Source organism: Vulpes vulpes, chromosome 8, assembly GCF_048418805.1.
Source record: "Vulpes vulpes isolate BD-2025 chromosome 8, VulVul3, whole genome shotgun sequence".
Classification (NCBI taxonomy): domain Eukaryota; kingdom Metazoa; phylum Chordata; class Mammalia; order Carnivora; family Canidae; genus Vulpes; species Vulpes vulpes.
The window spans coordinates 12,651,625-12,667,536 of record NC_132787.1 but is presented as its reverse complement, the minus strand read 5'-3'; the positions used below and the strand labels follow the sequence as shown (position 1 = coordinate 12,667,536).

The following is a 15,912-nucleotide window of genomic DNA, read 5'->3' as shown; positions in this document are numbered from 1 at the left end:
GAAAGATCAACGGGGCCCCGCATTCATATATATTATAGGAGATAGAAAGTTACATGAAGAAAAGAAGTGAAGATTCAGTTCTAATTTCATTAAATATATTTTTAGAAAACATTAGAGTGGGTGATAAGTATGGAAGGATTAGTATCAAAATAGAAGCACATGGGGCTGATATTTTATTTTTAATTTTATTTTTAATTTTTTTAAGTTTTTAATTTTAATTCCAATAGAGTCAATATACAGCATTATGTGTAGTTTCAGGTGTACAATATAGTAATTTAAAAATTCTAAACAGTACTCAGTACTAACCACAGTAAATGTACTCTTAATCTCCATCACCTATTTCACCCATTCCCCACCCGAAACCCCAGTAACCCTTAGCTTGTTCTTTATAGTTAAGAGTCTTTTTCTTTGTTTTTTTCTCTTTCTCTTGTTTCCTGTTGCTTCTTTGATTTGTTTCTTAAATTCTGCAAGTGAGTGAAATAATGTACTTGTCTTTCTCTGACTTAATTGCTTAGCATTATACTCTGTAGTTCCATCCCTGTCATTGCAAATGTCAAGATTTTGGTATTTTTTATGGCTGAATAATATTCCATTATATATTAATATGTAATATATTAATATAAAATATATTAAATTAAGTGTATATTTGTACATATTAAATATATAAAGATATAATATCATATATGTATATGATGTCTTTATCCATTCATCTATTGATGGACACTTGGGCTGCTCCATAATTTGGGTATTATAAATAATGCTGCAATAAACATAAGGGTGCATGTATCCCTTTGAATTTGTGTTTTTGTGTTTTAGGGATAAATGCCCAGTAGTGCTATACTGGACCATAGGGTCGTTCTATTTTTAACTTTTTTGGGAAACTCCATACTGTTTTATACAGAGATTGCTCCAATTTGTACTTCTACTGACTGTGAATGAGAGCTCCTTTTTCTCTTTCGAACATTCTTTGGAACACTTGTTATTTCTTGTGTTTTTTATTTTAGTCATTCTGACATGTGCTTTGATTGGTGATATCTCATTATAGTTTTGATTTGTATTTCCCTGATGAATGATGTTCAGCATCTTTTCATGTCTGTTGGCCATCTGTATGTCTTCTTTGGAGAAATGTGTTTGTGTCTTCTGCCCAGTTTTATATGTTTTACTTATGGTTTTTTGGTGTTGAATTGTGTAAGTTCTTTATGTATTTTGGATACTGACACTTTGTCAGATATGTCATTTGCAAATATCTTCTCCCATTCCATAAGTTGCCTTTTAGTTTTGTTGGTTATTTCCTTCGTTGTGCAGAAACTGTTAATTTTGATGTGGTTCCAATAGGTTATTTTTGCGTTAATTTCCCTTGTCTCAGGAGACATGTAGAAAGAAGTTGCTATGACTGATGTCAGAGAAATTACAGCCTGTGCTGTTTTCTAGGATTGTTACAGGTTTGGGTCCTATATTTAGGTCTTCAACCCACTTTGAACTTATTTTTGTTTATAGTGTAAGAAAGTGGTCCAATTTTATACTTTTACAAGTAGCTGCCCAGTTTTCCCAGCACCATTTGTTGAAGGCACTTTGTCCCATTTTATATTTTTTCTTCTTCTAACAAATATTAATTGACCATATAATTATGGGTTTATTTCTGAGTTTTCTATTCTGTTTATTAATCTATATCTTTTTGTGTCAGTATCATATTGCTTTGCTTACTAGAGCTTTGTAATGTAACTTAAAGTCTGGAATTGTGATGCCTCCAGTGTTTGTGTTTGTCTTTGTTTTTTCAGGATTTCTTTGACTATTCAGGGTCTTTTGTGGTTTTATACAAATTTTAGTATTATTTGCTCTAGTTCTGTAAAAAATGCTTTTGTATTTTTGATAGGGATTGCATCAAATCTGTAGGTTGCTTTAAGTTACATAAACATTTTAACAATATTTGCTCTTCCAATCCATAAGCATGGATTGTCTTTCTTTGTGTCATTTTCAATTTCTTTAATCAGTGTTTTATAATTTTTAGGATCCAGGTCTTTCATCTCTCTGGTTAAATTTATTTCTTGGTATTTTATTCTTTTTGGTGTAATTGCAAATAGGATTGTTTTCTTAATTTCTCTTTCTGCTTTTTCATTATTAGTGTATAGAGATGCAACAGATTTCTGTACATTGATTTTGTATCTTGTGACTTACTGAACTCATTTATCATCAGTTCTATTAGTTTTTTTGTGGAGTCTTTAGGGTTTTGTAAATACATTATCATGTTTTCTGCAAATAGTGAAAGTTTTACTTCTCCCTTACAAACTTAGATACCTTTTAGAGGCTGATATTTTAAACATCATTTTCAGTTGAACATTTTAAAAATAAAATATAGTTATATAAGTCTGAAAAATGTATGTGATATGATGCAACCTGTACAATAATCTGGCCTTCGATGCCTGACTCTAAACTCTCAAAAGTTTTGTTTGTTTGGGACTTACATCTTTGGCAATAGAATCTTGATTTTTTTTTTTAGAAGAAAGTAAATGCAAATTACTTAAAATTGAACTCTGGAAAAGATTTATTTTAATTGCTGACAATATTGATTTTCTTTTTTTGGGTATTATCTTGTTATTAATGCTTCAGGTAAAATACAATTAAAATCACTTTTATTTCAGATTAAAAACCTCATTCATTGTGTAATACAACATGTGAATTGTATGTTAAACAGAGAGAAAGAAAGAAAGGAAGCTGTACCTAAGGTACAAGCTAATTCATTTGGAGTGATGTCCCACTAAGGCTAGCTTAAAATACTATAATATTTTTATAAGGTATAACAGTTTTTTTCTAGAATTAGAAAAAAAAGACAATTTGAAATGAAATTTACTACAGAATTATAAACTTCTTAAATTTTAGTAAATATTTTCCTCATAGATTAAATTTGTCAGATAATTATTCAGTACCCAAATTCAGTTCTAAATTCTGGCCTACCATAGTATTTTATAATAGATATACTTTCTCTTTTCAAGATGTTCACAGTTTAGTCTTAAAAATGTGTAAACAAGTTATTTTTTGCATAGTATAAATCCTTGCTATAGAAGCACAAGGTATGAGATTACTACTGGTTCAGTGGCTCAGGCCTGCTCATAAATATCAACAAGGGAATGTAGATCTTTATAAACCTAAAAGAAGATATACTTTCTATATTTAGATTTCAGCTAAATTGTGTTTTTGAAAAATGTAAAGTTAGTACAAAGACTAATAGTAGGCTTTGGATTTTAGAATTTGATTCTCACAAGATGTGATTTTTTTTCTTCAAGTTTAGAGGAGAGTTTTTATATGCTATAATCTATTTTTAGCAAATAGGAATTTAAAATGTGAAATGTGTTGCCTCTGATTTGCTATTTGTTTTTCTTGACATGAATATCATTAAGAATGTTACTTGTTGGGTGCCTGGCTGGCTCAGTCAATTAAATGTCTGCCTTCAGCTCAGGTCATGATCCCAGGGTCCTAGGATCCCACTGCCCTTGCCTTCCAGGCTTCTCTGCTCAGTGGGAAATCTGCTTCTCCTTCTTGTCCTCCCTCTGCCCCTTCTCCCTGTTCATGATCTCTTTCTCCCTTTCTCTCTCCCTCTCTCAAATAAATAAATAAAATATTTAGAAAAAAAGAATGTTACTTGTTAAATGCATTGTCATGGAGCACCAAGACATTTAGGCACATTAAGAAGTTCATTAGAGAGATTCCTGGGTGGCTCAGTGGTTGAGTGTCTCCATAGGCTCAGAGCATGATCCTGGGGTCCTGGGATCCAGTCCCGCATGGGGTTCTCTGTGGGGAGTCTGCTTCTCCTCTGCCTGTGTCTCTGCCTCTCTCTATGTGCCTCTCATGAATAAATAAATGAAATCTTTTTTAAAAAAGAAGTTTATTAGAAAAGCTATCACTTTGTTAATAGTTTTGCTTAAGGTAATATAACTTTTCCTATATAGGCAATGAAATGTATTATTTTAATTTATAAAAATAAATTTGGATAGGTTTTAAAAACTATAAAAAGAGTTCTTTTTCTGGCAGTAGTTAAATGAAAAACTCTAAAAATATAACTTTAAAAATGTACTTTTTAAAAAATGCTTCTCTGAGGTGGTAGGAAAATAAAGACTCTAAAGAGAACAAAAACAAATCAAAAGCAGCAACTCTGAGAAGTAAGCAAGGCCAAAGCTGGGGACAGAAGGTAAAGCCTAGGGCTAGCCCAATTTGGAGTCTAATGGAAGAATCTCCCAGAAAACCAGGATCCTTAAGGAAACACTCTAAGATTAAGGCTGTACAAAAAATAAACCTACTACTAAGAAGGTGCACCAAAAAACATGCCCATTGGGATGCCTGGGTGGCTCAGCAGTGGAGTGTCTGTCTTTGGTTCCGGGCCTGATCCTTGAGACCCGGGATCGAGTCCCACATCAGGAGCCTGCTTCTCCCTCTGCCTGTGTCTCTGCCTCTCTGTCTCTGTCTCTGTCTCTCTCTGTCTGTCTCTCATGGATAAATAAATAAAATCTTTAAAAAAAAATGCCTATTTGACTTTGACACTGAGTGAAGTAACATATTTGCCCTTTGAATTCAGAACTTCTGGCCAGCATTCACTGAGGTTTGGTGGTAGATTTCACTCGTATGATCCAACACACTTTATCTAATAATTTAGAGTGGTTCGAGATTCATAGTTTGTGGGAGGAAGCAAAAGAAATCATTTACTGAATCTAATAAATAAAAGAAATAATTTGTATGAATCTAAAGTCAATGTTTTCGAGATAAATTTTTAGAGAAATTAGTTAATTCGAAAATTACAAAGCTTATAGAATAAAATGGACTTAAGAGAAGGCTGAAAAAAATCATGACAGAAAATATAATTTTACAAAGTTCTGTTAAGCTGGAATGATCAGATTTGGGGCAGGGGAAGAAATATGTTTAATATTGTATTAATTTTCTACTGTTTCCATAGCAGATCACCGCACACTTAGTGTCATAAAACAACAAGATTTATCACCCTGCATTTCTATAGGTCAGTAATTGAGTACTGGCACAAGTGTCACCAGATATAACCAAAGTATAGGCAGGATGGATTTCATTCTGGAGGCTCCAGAGGAAAATTGATTCAGTTTCCTATTAATTTAACTTGCTTGCAGATTTTAATCCCTAGTGGTTGTAGGACTGAGCTCCTTGTTTTGTTGCTGGGTCTAAGTTGAGCATTTCTTCTAGCTTCCGGTTGCCTCCTCATGCCTTGGCATTGGGTTCCCCCCCTTTTCAAAGCCAGCAATCATATATGTTGAGACCTTCTTATATCATATCTCTCTGACTCCTTTCAGTTAAAGTTGACAGAATCTCTGGTTGTAGAAAATTCTCAAGAAATCTGTGAGTCTTCCATGGATGTCACATAATTCATTCCGTCAGATGAGAGTTTCACCAACAGATCTTTCTTTTTTTTTTAATTTTTTTAATTTTTATTTATTTATGATAGTCACAGAGAGAGAGAGAGAGAGGCAGAGACACAGGCAGAGGGAGAAGCAGGCTCCATGCACCGGGAGCCTGATGTGGGATTCGATCCCGGGTCTCCAGGATCGCGCCCTGGGCCAAAGACAAGCGCCAAACCGCTGCGCCACCCAGGGATCCCCAACAGATCTTTCTAAGAAAATTTCTTCACCATTTTTGGCGTCTGCAGAGATGGCTGAAGGGATCTATGATCACCTCCTTAATCTCTTCAAAGAGTGTTTTTTGCTATTGAATACTCTGATCTTTTGATCTTTCTGAAGAATCTCAGAAAAATAATCTCTTAATTTTAAATAAATATTAAATTCAGAATAATCTCTTAATTTTAGCATGTTTGTGATACATACAGGTAGGCTAAGAATTTACAAAATCATCAAGTCCTGTTTCCTTTTTGTGTAACATCTCCTCCATCAATTTATCTCTCCTCTCTCACATTTTACTCTAAGATGAAAGAAAACATCAGTCTGTACCTCAACATTTCACTTGGAAATTTCTCAGCTAAATATTTGAATTCATAGCTTACAAGCTCTGCATTCCACATAATTGCATGACACAGTCCAGCTAAGTTTTCTGTCATTATAAAAAAAATCCCTTCTCCTCTGGTTTCCAATAACATGTTCTCATTTCCTTCTGAGCCCTGTTGGGCAGTCTTTAATGTCTGTCTTTCTGCTAACAGTCTATTCAAAGAAATCATGACTATTTTTCTTGTTTCTCAGAATTCTTCTAGCCTATGCCTACTGCCTGATATCAAAATCAATTCCACATTTTTAGATATTTATTACAGCAACATCTCACTTCTGATACTGAAATCTATATTAATTTTCTACTGATGCTAATAAATAACTTCAAACTTAATGGTTTAAAACAACACAAATTTATTATTTTTTTAAAGATTTTATTTATGTATTTGACAGAGAGAAAGAGCACAAGCAGCGGGAGAGGGAGAGGGAGAAGTACGCTCCCCACTGAACATGGACCCTGATGCAGGGCTTGATCCCAGGACCCCAGGATCATGCCCTGAGCCAAAGACAGATGCTTAACTGACTGAGCCATCCAGGTGCCCCTAAAACAACACAAATTTATTATTTTACAATTCCGTAGATTAAAAGTCCAGTCTAGTTCTCATTGGACTAAAACTAAGAGTGGTAAACTATATTCCTCTTTGGAGGCTCTATGGGAGTATCAGTTTCCTGCTTACTAAAATTACGGAGTTCAATTTCTTATGGTTGTAAGGATTGGGGTCCCCATTTTCTTGCTGACTATAAACTGAGGTTTGTTCTCAGCTTTTAGAGCCTGCTGCATTTCTTGGCTCATCGCCCCATCTTTATCTTTCTAAAGCCAACAACAGTGGGTGAGTCCTTTTCCCATTTCATCTCTCTGACCCATTCTTCTGGTTTTCTCTTTTGCTTTTAAGAGCTCATGTGTTTAAACTGGGCCCTTCCAAACAATCCAAGATAATCTTACCATCTCAGGTGAGCTTACCTTGATCATATCTGCAAAGTCCCATTTGCCATGATAAGTAATATACTTGCAGGTCTGGAGGATTAGTTCATGGGCATCCTGTTGGAGGTTAGAGAGGGAGGACAGGGGTGGGCATTATTTCAATACCATAAATATATTTAAGGAAAAAAAGTTTGTAAATATAAGCAAGGAACTAGAGAGTGTAAAAATGAGAAATAGTTTTGGAAAATAATCTAACAGAAATGAAAAATATTATAATCAAAACTACAAACTTAAAGAATAGGTTAATAGAATTGACTCAGCTAGAGAATTTGTGATCCAAATAGTAGCATCAAAGAGAGAAACATCATAGGGAGAAAAAATGTAGAAATTACCAGAGAATATGGACCATAGACTGGATGATGAACAGAATGAGGATATAATATATCTAATTGATGTTCTAAATAGATAAAAAAGAAATGAGAAGGAGATATTTGAAGAAGTAATTGCAGAGAATTTTCTAGAATTGTTGAGAAATACCTTATCATCATTTCCTGGAGAACAAGGAAAATGAAACAGGATAAATTTAAGAAAATTACATCTAAATACTTAAAAATGAAACTGCAGAATCCCACAGGACTGGCAGCAGCTAGAAAAACAAGAGACTCTGCTCTGCTAAAGGAAGGGCAATTAGGTTAATGGTTGACTTTTAAATAGCTAACATGGAAGCCAGAAGTTTTTGGGATATGGGATCTATCCAAAAGATCCCTTTCTCTGTGATCAGCTTCTGCCTCATTCTACTCACTTCTACCTTCCAATATGTGTTACTGTGAAGGCCGTATTTGTATTTCTTCACTCAACTTTCAAATACAATGTAACATTTCTAATAACTAAAAATCCGAGCATAAATAAATGTATAACCTATTTATTTATTCAGTAGATAATCATTATAAGTCCACTGTGATGCACAGCATACCCCAGATTGTATTCTAGGCATTAGGATATGTATAAAAAACCAAAACACTATCCTTCTGTCATAGTTTCTACTTATATCAATCTTTCATCAATTAGAAATCGTAAGTACAGTCATACCTTTAATCTTATTTGTAAGACGACTTCTCTCATTTGTTTGTCACTTAAAAACCTTTATATCTATGTAACTTCTATCTTATATGATTTTTTCAACAATTCTGTAGATGCTCCTAAATGCTACAGTTTATATAGGACTTGGCAGCTATCATCAATCAAAAGTAATTTGTTTAGCACCAAATCTGTGCTCACTATTCTGCTTGGCACTTTCTAAACACTGGGAAAAACATTACAGCCCTAGTGTATTTTTCAGTGTCATTAAAGCCTATTTATTATAGTAAGTCTTGGCAGACTCTCCTTGTTTTATCTGTTACACAATTGAATTATTTTGGATGTTTAATAGCTTGAGTTCCTCATCAATTATATTAGAATGAATTATAGAATACATATTAAAAGCTATTGCTTTATTTTTCAAGCATGACTAATGTAAGATTATCTTATGACTTTTTATTCCATTTCATCAGAACAAGAATTCCTTCTTCAATAAAAGGAAATCCAGGATGGCACAGGGGATTTAGTGCCTGAGATTCAGTGAAGAATAAAATAAAATGACTGTAGCTTTTCATAATGAAAACATAAGCTTTATTTTCTTTCAGAGTTGCACAATGATATTTATCTGGAGTTTAAGAAAATGTTTTACTAATTATTAGTGAATAGTAATTTACTGGGTCTTCCTAGATATATAGTTTTATCTGGAAAATATATAATTTCTTGTGACATCTCTTGTATAGCATAGAATATTAGTGTCAAACAGGATTGGTTTGCATCCTAGCTTTGCGATACTAGCTATGACTCCTCAGACAAAGTATAAATCTTCTCTGAGCCTTTATCTCATCATAAAAAAATAAAAACAACTGGAATTCAAATGCAGTCAGATCTCTTTTATATTTTTACATAAGTCTGAATTAGTATGCCTGTATTAGCAGGAAGCCCAACGTCTCCATCTTCAAATCTTCTCTATGCCCACTTCCATTGCCCAAGATTCCCAGAGAACTACTCCATCAAATATGGGCTGCCCTGTTCCCAAATCCCAAGCAGACAGAAAGAAGACCATCTGTTGCTTTCTGTCATTACACATGGAGCTAATGTCGAAAACTAGTTCCCCAGTACATTACAAGTGATGATTTTGCACTGCTACAGAAAATGTCCTGACTAAAATAAATCCCTGTACTTTCTTTCATGGGCCTCATGATTCCATTTGTCATCTAGAAGAAGCTCAGACATTGTTCCTGCAATATCCACTGGCATACCATAGCCAAGACAGGAGAAAGATTCTCAGCCTCAGCCTTTCCTCAGGAATCTCTAAACAGTGGTTCTGAGCTTGGGTTATTATGGCCATACTCTCCCTTGCCTCATGGTGATCCCTTTGAGGCTCCTGGTATCCTTTCCTGCCAACAACCTCAATTAGGAACAGAAATACTTCAAAAAGTTTCCAATAATGTTAAGTCACAAAAGGATGATTCTCTGACCTGAAATAACCTCTTGGAAAATCGATTCAGTGATCCTCTTTTAGAGGAGTGAGCCATAATTTAACAGGTCATAAAAGGTCCTACTGTTACCTTTCCCCAGGGAAGTAGGTACCTTCAGGTTACTAGAGACAAATACAATGACACTTTAAAAAGAAATTCTTTCCAGATGACTTTTTAAGTTCACTAGAGAAGCTTCTCCTTCTCCTTTTAGAGTCAGCCTCAGCAGATACATTATGAGAATTAATGAAATGGCATATATGAAACACCTATAGTGCCCACTACCTATTAGACATTTATACATCTTAATTTCTTCCTTTGTTCTGTATTCTTAATTTTTAGTCTAAACTTTTATTATTATTTTCTTTTTAATATATATATCCCAAGTGAGATTATAAAACCTATAGAAGGGGGCAGGCCAGGTGGCTCAGCGGTTTAGCACTGCCTTCAGCCCAGGGCATAATCCTTGGGTCCAGGGATTGAGTCCCACATCAGGTTCCCTGCATGGAACTTGCTTTTCCCTCTGCCTGGGTCTCTGCCTCTCTCTGTGTGTCTCTCATGAATAAATAAATAAAATCTTAAAAAAAAAAAAACCTATAAGGGAAGAGAGTTATGTCTTGTGCATCTTTCAAACCTCCACAGATTATTCAGCGTAATGCCTTATAGATAAATATCAGTTGCTATGTAATTATTGATTTAGTGATTACTTTAAGATTGATTTTTCCATATGTAGATAACATAATCTGCTTTTAAAATTTCCTGGTATGATTTTCTGCTATCATACTAATGTTATTATTCTGAGCAGAGCTTGGCAAAGAGAGGAGATAAAATTCTAATCCATATATTTGCATTTTGATTACTGAATCACCGATCAGTTGATAACACTTAAATTGCTTAGAAATTTTCATGAACACTTGAAAGGATGGGTTTCCTTCTCAGAAATGGTGAGGCAAGGATATATTTGTATATATTGCAGTGAAAAGAACTAAAGAAACTTAAATTTGAACTTCAGATCGCCACTGACACCTGTCAGAGTATAGCCAAGCCATTTAATGTTCTTCATGTAGCAAAAGGGGTAAGAATGAAAAGATTTTATAACAATCAGAGAAAATATGTGTATAATAGGAGTCCTTTAACTTAAAAAATTCACTTACTTAAAAAAAATTGGAAAACAAGAGAAAGAACCATATCCTCAGAGATAAGCTTTATTAACATCTTTAGATATTTTGAAGTCATAAGTATATAATTTTTAACACCTTATTTTTTTCACTTCATCTTACGTTGTGTTGAATTTTGAAACTTTACATGCCACAAATTCTTCAAAAATGTTATTCTAACATTGTGCCTTATATAATTTGGCCATTTTTCATGGTTACATAAGTTATATTTTCTAATGTTTGATTTAAAAGTAATGTTCAACATCTTTGTCATAACCCCATATTTGTGTACAGTTTTCCAGAATATAAGCTAGGAAAATTTGTAAGATTCTTACTTTTTATATTTATGCCCTTGATATTTGCTACTTCAACATTTCTTTATTCATCTAAACTTGAAATACCTCTACAGACCCATGATTTCTATACAGCTATTATGTTATATATGGTCACACTTGAGTGCAGCCCCGGGCTATTGTGAATAGCACATACTTTATCTATTGCATGAGTCTATTGGCTGCATCCCCCCAGTACTCAACTTAATTGTTTTCTCTACTCCGTGGTCCACATTAATCTCCCTTTACTGCAGCGCTACAATAAATCCATAGATTTCCTAACATCGAACCACCCTTTTACCCAAAAGAGTATTAATTTATTTTGGAGCTTGGTTGTTAGGATTTTATTTATTACTTAGCACTATGGCCACATCTGTATATTTTTTCCTTTTTGTCCTTTGTTTGTTAGATTTGGTGTCAGAGCTATAGTTTTAGGTTTATACAACAAAAGTGGTAGCTTAATCATCTCCTACATGGAAAACCTGGGAAAATTAAAGTTATATGTGACAACAAACTGTCATAATATAATTCAGTAGCTAATATTTTAGAGGACAGAATCAGCATTCAAATTTATTACAATAACCATAACACTGAGCTCAAACCAACAAGTTTCAGAAATAAATACAAAATTTCCTCTTTTACACTTAAAAATATAATTCTATACATTTGGGTGGTAAGGAGCTGACTGGAAACCAGCTGCACATGTGGGAAGAGAAGTGTTATACACACCACCACAGTGCACCAGCTGCTAATGAAGCTAGCTAGCATCACATCGTGTTCAGAAAAAACAGAAGAGTGGCACTTTTTTCACCAAGTTTCTGAAGTTCTTTCACAGCTGGAAATTCTATTACATGAAGGACTTGTACAATATGTATGATTTCTGCTGTTGGGGCCCACATTTGGTTGATCTTTGGCACTTGACATATCCAGCTGATGCCCTTTGCTGCCTCTAAGAGTAACACAGAAGAACCACGAGTGCCAGTGAGTTTCTCTAGCAGTTTTTTGAGGAAGATAGACTTACTGGATAGGAAGCCACATTTCTTTCTTATACCAAGTGAACTGTTTCCACCATTATAGTACTATCCCTTTGTTCTCATGACTTGATCCCTAGGTTAGAGCTTCCAATCATGGTCAGTGGACTACTTAACCTAACAGGAACTCACCCTTCTCTCTGTGCACAACTAAGTCCCATAGGAAACTAGAGCAGACTTTGCCCTTTTCTCCCTGTTCATGCCTCTTGGCCATCTCAGGGCAGTTCAGTCCCCAGGCCCTGACAGCACTGGAAATATCTGGGATTCCGCGCTCAGTAACCTCCAAACAGGAAAGCAGAGTCAGCATCTCACATTCAAAATCATTTGCAAATCTCAAGGGAGGATTTTCTGTCTACCTCTCCTACCCCTACAATCACCCAACAGATGAGGGGGAGCAGTATAAATCTCTTATTTCACCATAAATTCTTCCCTCCAGCTCACTTTCTGAAGCTTCTTTTTAACTTTCTTCTGTTAAAAGATCCCATAAAACCAGTTCTGCTTGTTTCCCACCAAACAATGCCCTATCTCAAATTTAAGGGAGGCTGCTTTGCAGCAAATAAGGGCTAGTCTTCCCTCCACAGAATTCCTGACTTTTTCTTTTAGACACAACTGATAAAAGAGGCTTTCACTAGTCTATGGCTGAGGTTAGGAAGGAACATTTTCCTCAAATTTTTATTTTGTATCGTCACAACAATTTTTATTACTTGTTGGATTTAGAACTAATTTTCTCCCCATGTCATTGTACTACCTCCAGAAATGGTTTATCACCTATTCAAGCAGTAAGTATGGGCAGTGTTACTGCTTACCTGTTACCCCTCAATACATCCAAATTCCTACTGTTTCACTTATCAATGCTCTCGTGGCCAAAGCTGGGCCATTTTCCCTAGCAGGCCAATTAAAATACATATGGGCACTGTTTGTTTTCTTTTGAAACAGGGACATTGATTCAATTATCAGATTAGTCCAGGGATAAATTTGGTAGGAACTAAGAAACACAAGTAGATTACTTCCTTAAATATTATAAACATAAACTTGTATTTATTTTCTTTATTCCAAAGTCTATAACATTCACTTATGTACGTAATCATATTTAACCTTCACATGACGCCTGTGACATAGGTAGCTTGTATAGGTTCACAGTGCATTAGTAGTAAAACTACAAAGATAATACAGATACTATTTTGTTAAGATACACAAGAATTGACTCTGGTGGTATACTACATATCACAAAATAACCTACCTTCTAGAATCTTCCCGCTGAGCACTTGCAAAAGTTGATGATTCATTATGGGAGGAGGGAAGGCTATACTGAAATGAAATAAGGATTGAAACTCCTGAAGATGCAGCCTAATCAACCCACAGATGTTGCAAGTCACTTGCTATGTGATCAGCACTGTTTAGAGTTTCATGGGTGATGCATAAGAACATAAAATGTGATTCATCAAAGATCTCATAATCCATGGAAGGGGATAGAATTAATCTGAAGAATTGTTAGAAAAAAATTAATGGTTAGAGTGTAACAGCATGCTGACCGTAGGAATTCAGAGGATGGTGTCCTACGACAGTGATTCCTCTAGAAAACATCATGTGAGCTCAGCTTGGAAAGAGGAGAAAGGGCTAGGCTCAGCTCTCAGCTCTTCCACTCACTCTATATTCTGGAGGGAAATATAACCTCTTTGAATTAGGCATGGTTAGAGTGGTGGAACAAGGAGGCAATGTCTATTTTACTCACCTCAAAATCTGTGAGGATTAAATAAAATGTTCATATAAAATACCTAGACTGCTTGGTGAAAAAGAAAAAAACACATTCAATCACTATCATTTCTCTTTCTCCTCTTTGAAATAGCTAAAATCTGGATGTGTAAAGGAAGAAACTTGAAGTATTCAAGAAGATAGAGACAGAAAAATATTGTAAACCAAAACACAAGTAGGAATGAACAGAGTAAGTGCAGACAACACCGAAGAAACAAGCTTACCTATGGAGCAATGGGAACAATAAATTCTTAATTTCCAAAGATCTCCTCTTTCTACTTTCTATCTTGACTTTGTCATCATCATTTTTGGATTTCATATTTCTTAGTTATGAGGTCTTGACTGCTTTTGTTTTACATTTTCTTCAGTTATAGTTGTTTGTTTTTATTCTCCATAAACTTTGACAGAGTACCTTGCATATTGATCCTTAGGGAATGTTTTCATTAAGTAAATATTTATTTAGCACCTTCTGTGTGAATAAATTCAAGTTGTACAGATAACACGAAAGCAGATCATGAAGCATGTTGGACTTGGACATCAAATTTTGATACTGATGGGATGGAAAAGAGTGCCTCTCCCTCCTTTTCACTCTAAGGCATACATCATGCTCTGCAGTTCTTTAAAAAACAGCACGAGCTAGGCTATGTCATCCTTAATGCTTTTAGGTGGCCTCCTCTTCCTGGAATAACTCCTCTGTCCTTCATCGTATCCATTTGGAAAATATCTACTCTTATTTCAATGCTCAACCGAATGAAACCTTTCCTGGCTTTCTTCTTCCCCACCTTCTCAGGTTGATTATGCCAGTTCTTTTCTACTTACTCTGAACGCAGTACTTATTCTTATCATTGTATTATAATACATTATTGCCTCTGTTCATATCTGTGTCTATTAGATTAGAAATTTAAATACTGAATGGGAGAAGGGGAGGAAGGAATCGCACGTGGGTAAATTTAGATCATTTTTATTTTACATACCTAATAAATGTTCTGCAGTTCAGGATTTTACTTAGATGCATGTAAAATGAGAAAATATTCAGTATTTTAACAAAAATAAAGAATTTAGTATAATATCTGTATCATTACACAAAGAAGAAACCAACTGAGATAAATATGCTCTTTGAGCAGCATTTTTTTGTGAGTGTTTTTTAGTTTTGCCTGTGAGAGACAGCAACATTATTTTTGTATTGCTGAAGTGCTTTGAGAGCAATGCCCCGGTGACAGCATAAACAAAATACAAAGGCCAGTTTGTTTTTATATCTAAATGGGGGATTGTTGGTGAAGAGTTGTGCCAGCCAGTACAGAGTGGAATAGTGTTTTATTCCTCTCAAGATAGATGGATAGCTGAATTGCCTGAGTTCCTGCTGTTTTATACTCTGCCCCTTGAATTTGAAAATGAATAACTGCCCCTTTTTTTTTGAATGGGTAGCGAGAAAATATATAATTTAAATAAAACTGAACTGATAATATTGTCGTTAAAAAATATGTCCACTCAGTATTTTACCTACGCGATATGCCAAAAATATTAAATGTCTTATTTTTTAATGTTTTATTTTTTAGTAAATCATTACATTATTTAAACAATGCACAATTTGCTAGTGTGCTACACTATTAAAATGTTGTTCCTTCAGGTGAAGTGAATTAACTTTTACTTCATTGCTAAAGCCATTAGTTGAAACTTTTTGCTGGGAGATAATTTAATAAATTCAACCCTTATCTTTTGAGCATCACAGTGAAAAGTCTCTGTGGGAGATAGAAATAAAAAGAAACCATAGTGCCCATAATCAGGGAGCTCTCAACAAACAGAGAAAAATTATTTCATGTACAGAGGATTATGACACAGAGGGATACAAGGAAGATACAATGACTATGAGAACAGAGAAGAGAAAGTACTTCCCATAGAAATGAATAATTGGCTTCGCAAAATGATGGAACTTGAAAAATGAGTCTCACAAATGAGGAGGGAGGAATTAGAAGAGAGAAATTGAATCAGATTATGGAAATCCCTAATTATCAAGAGATACTTTTTTCTCTATAGATATAAAGTAGTTGTGATGGTTATTTCTTATGTGTCAATTGACTAAGCTACAGTGCCCAGTTATTTAATAAAATACTAATCTAGATGTTGGTGTGAAGGTATTTTTTATGTGTGGTTAGCATCT

General features: G+C 34.6%; 1 protein-coding gene and 1 pseudogene across 4 annotated transcripts in view; one reads left to right on the top strand and one right to left on the bottom strand.

Moving 5' to 3' along the window:
* Nucleotides 1–15,912, top strand: part of CNTN1 (contactin 1) — a 347,755-nt gene that overhangs the window by 87,737 nt on the left and 244,106 nt on the right. The gene's annotated exons all lie outside the window — the stretch shown is intronic.
* The window catches only part of LOC140600058 (elongation factor 1-alpha 1-like), a 70,783-nt pseudogene that overhangs the window by 35,944 nt on the left and 18,927 nt on the right, over nt 1–15,912 (bottom strand).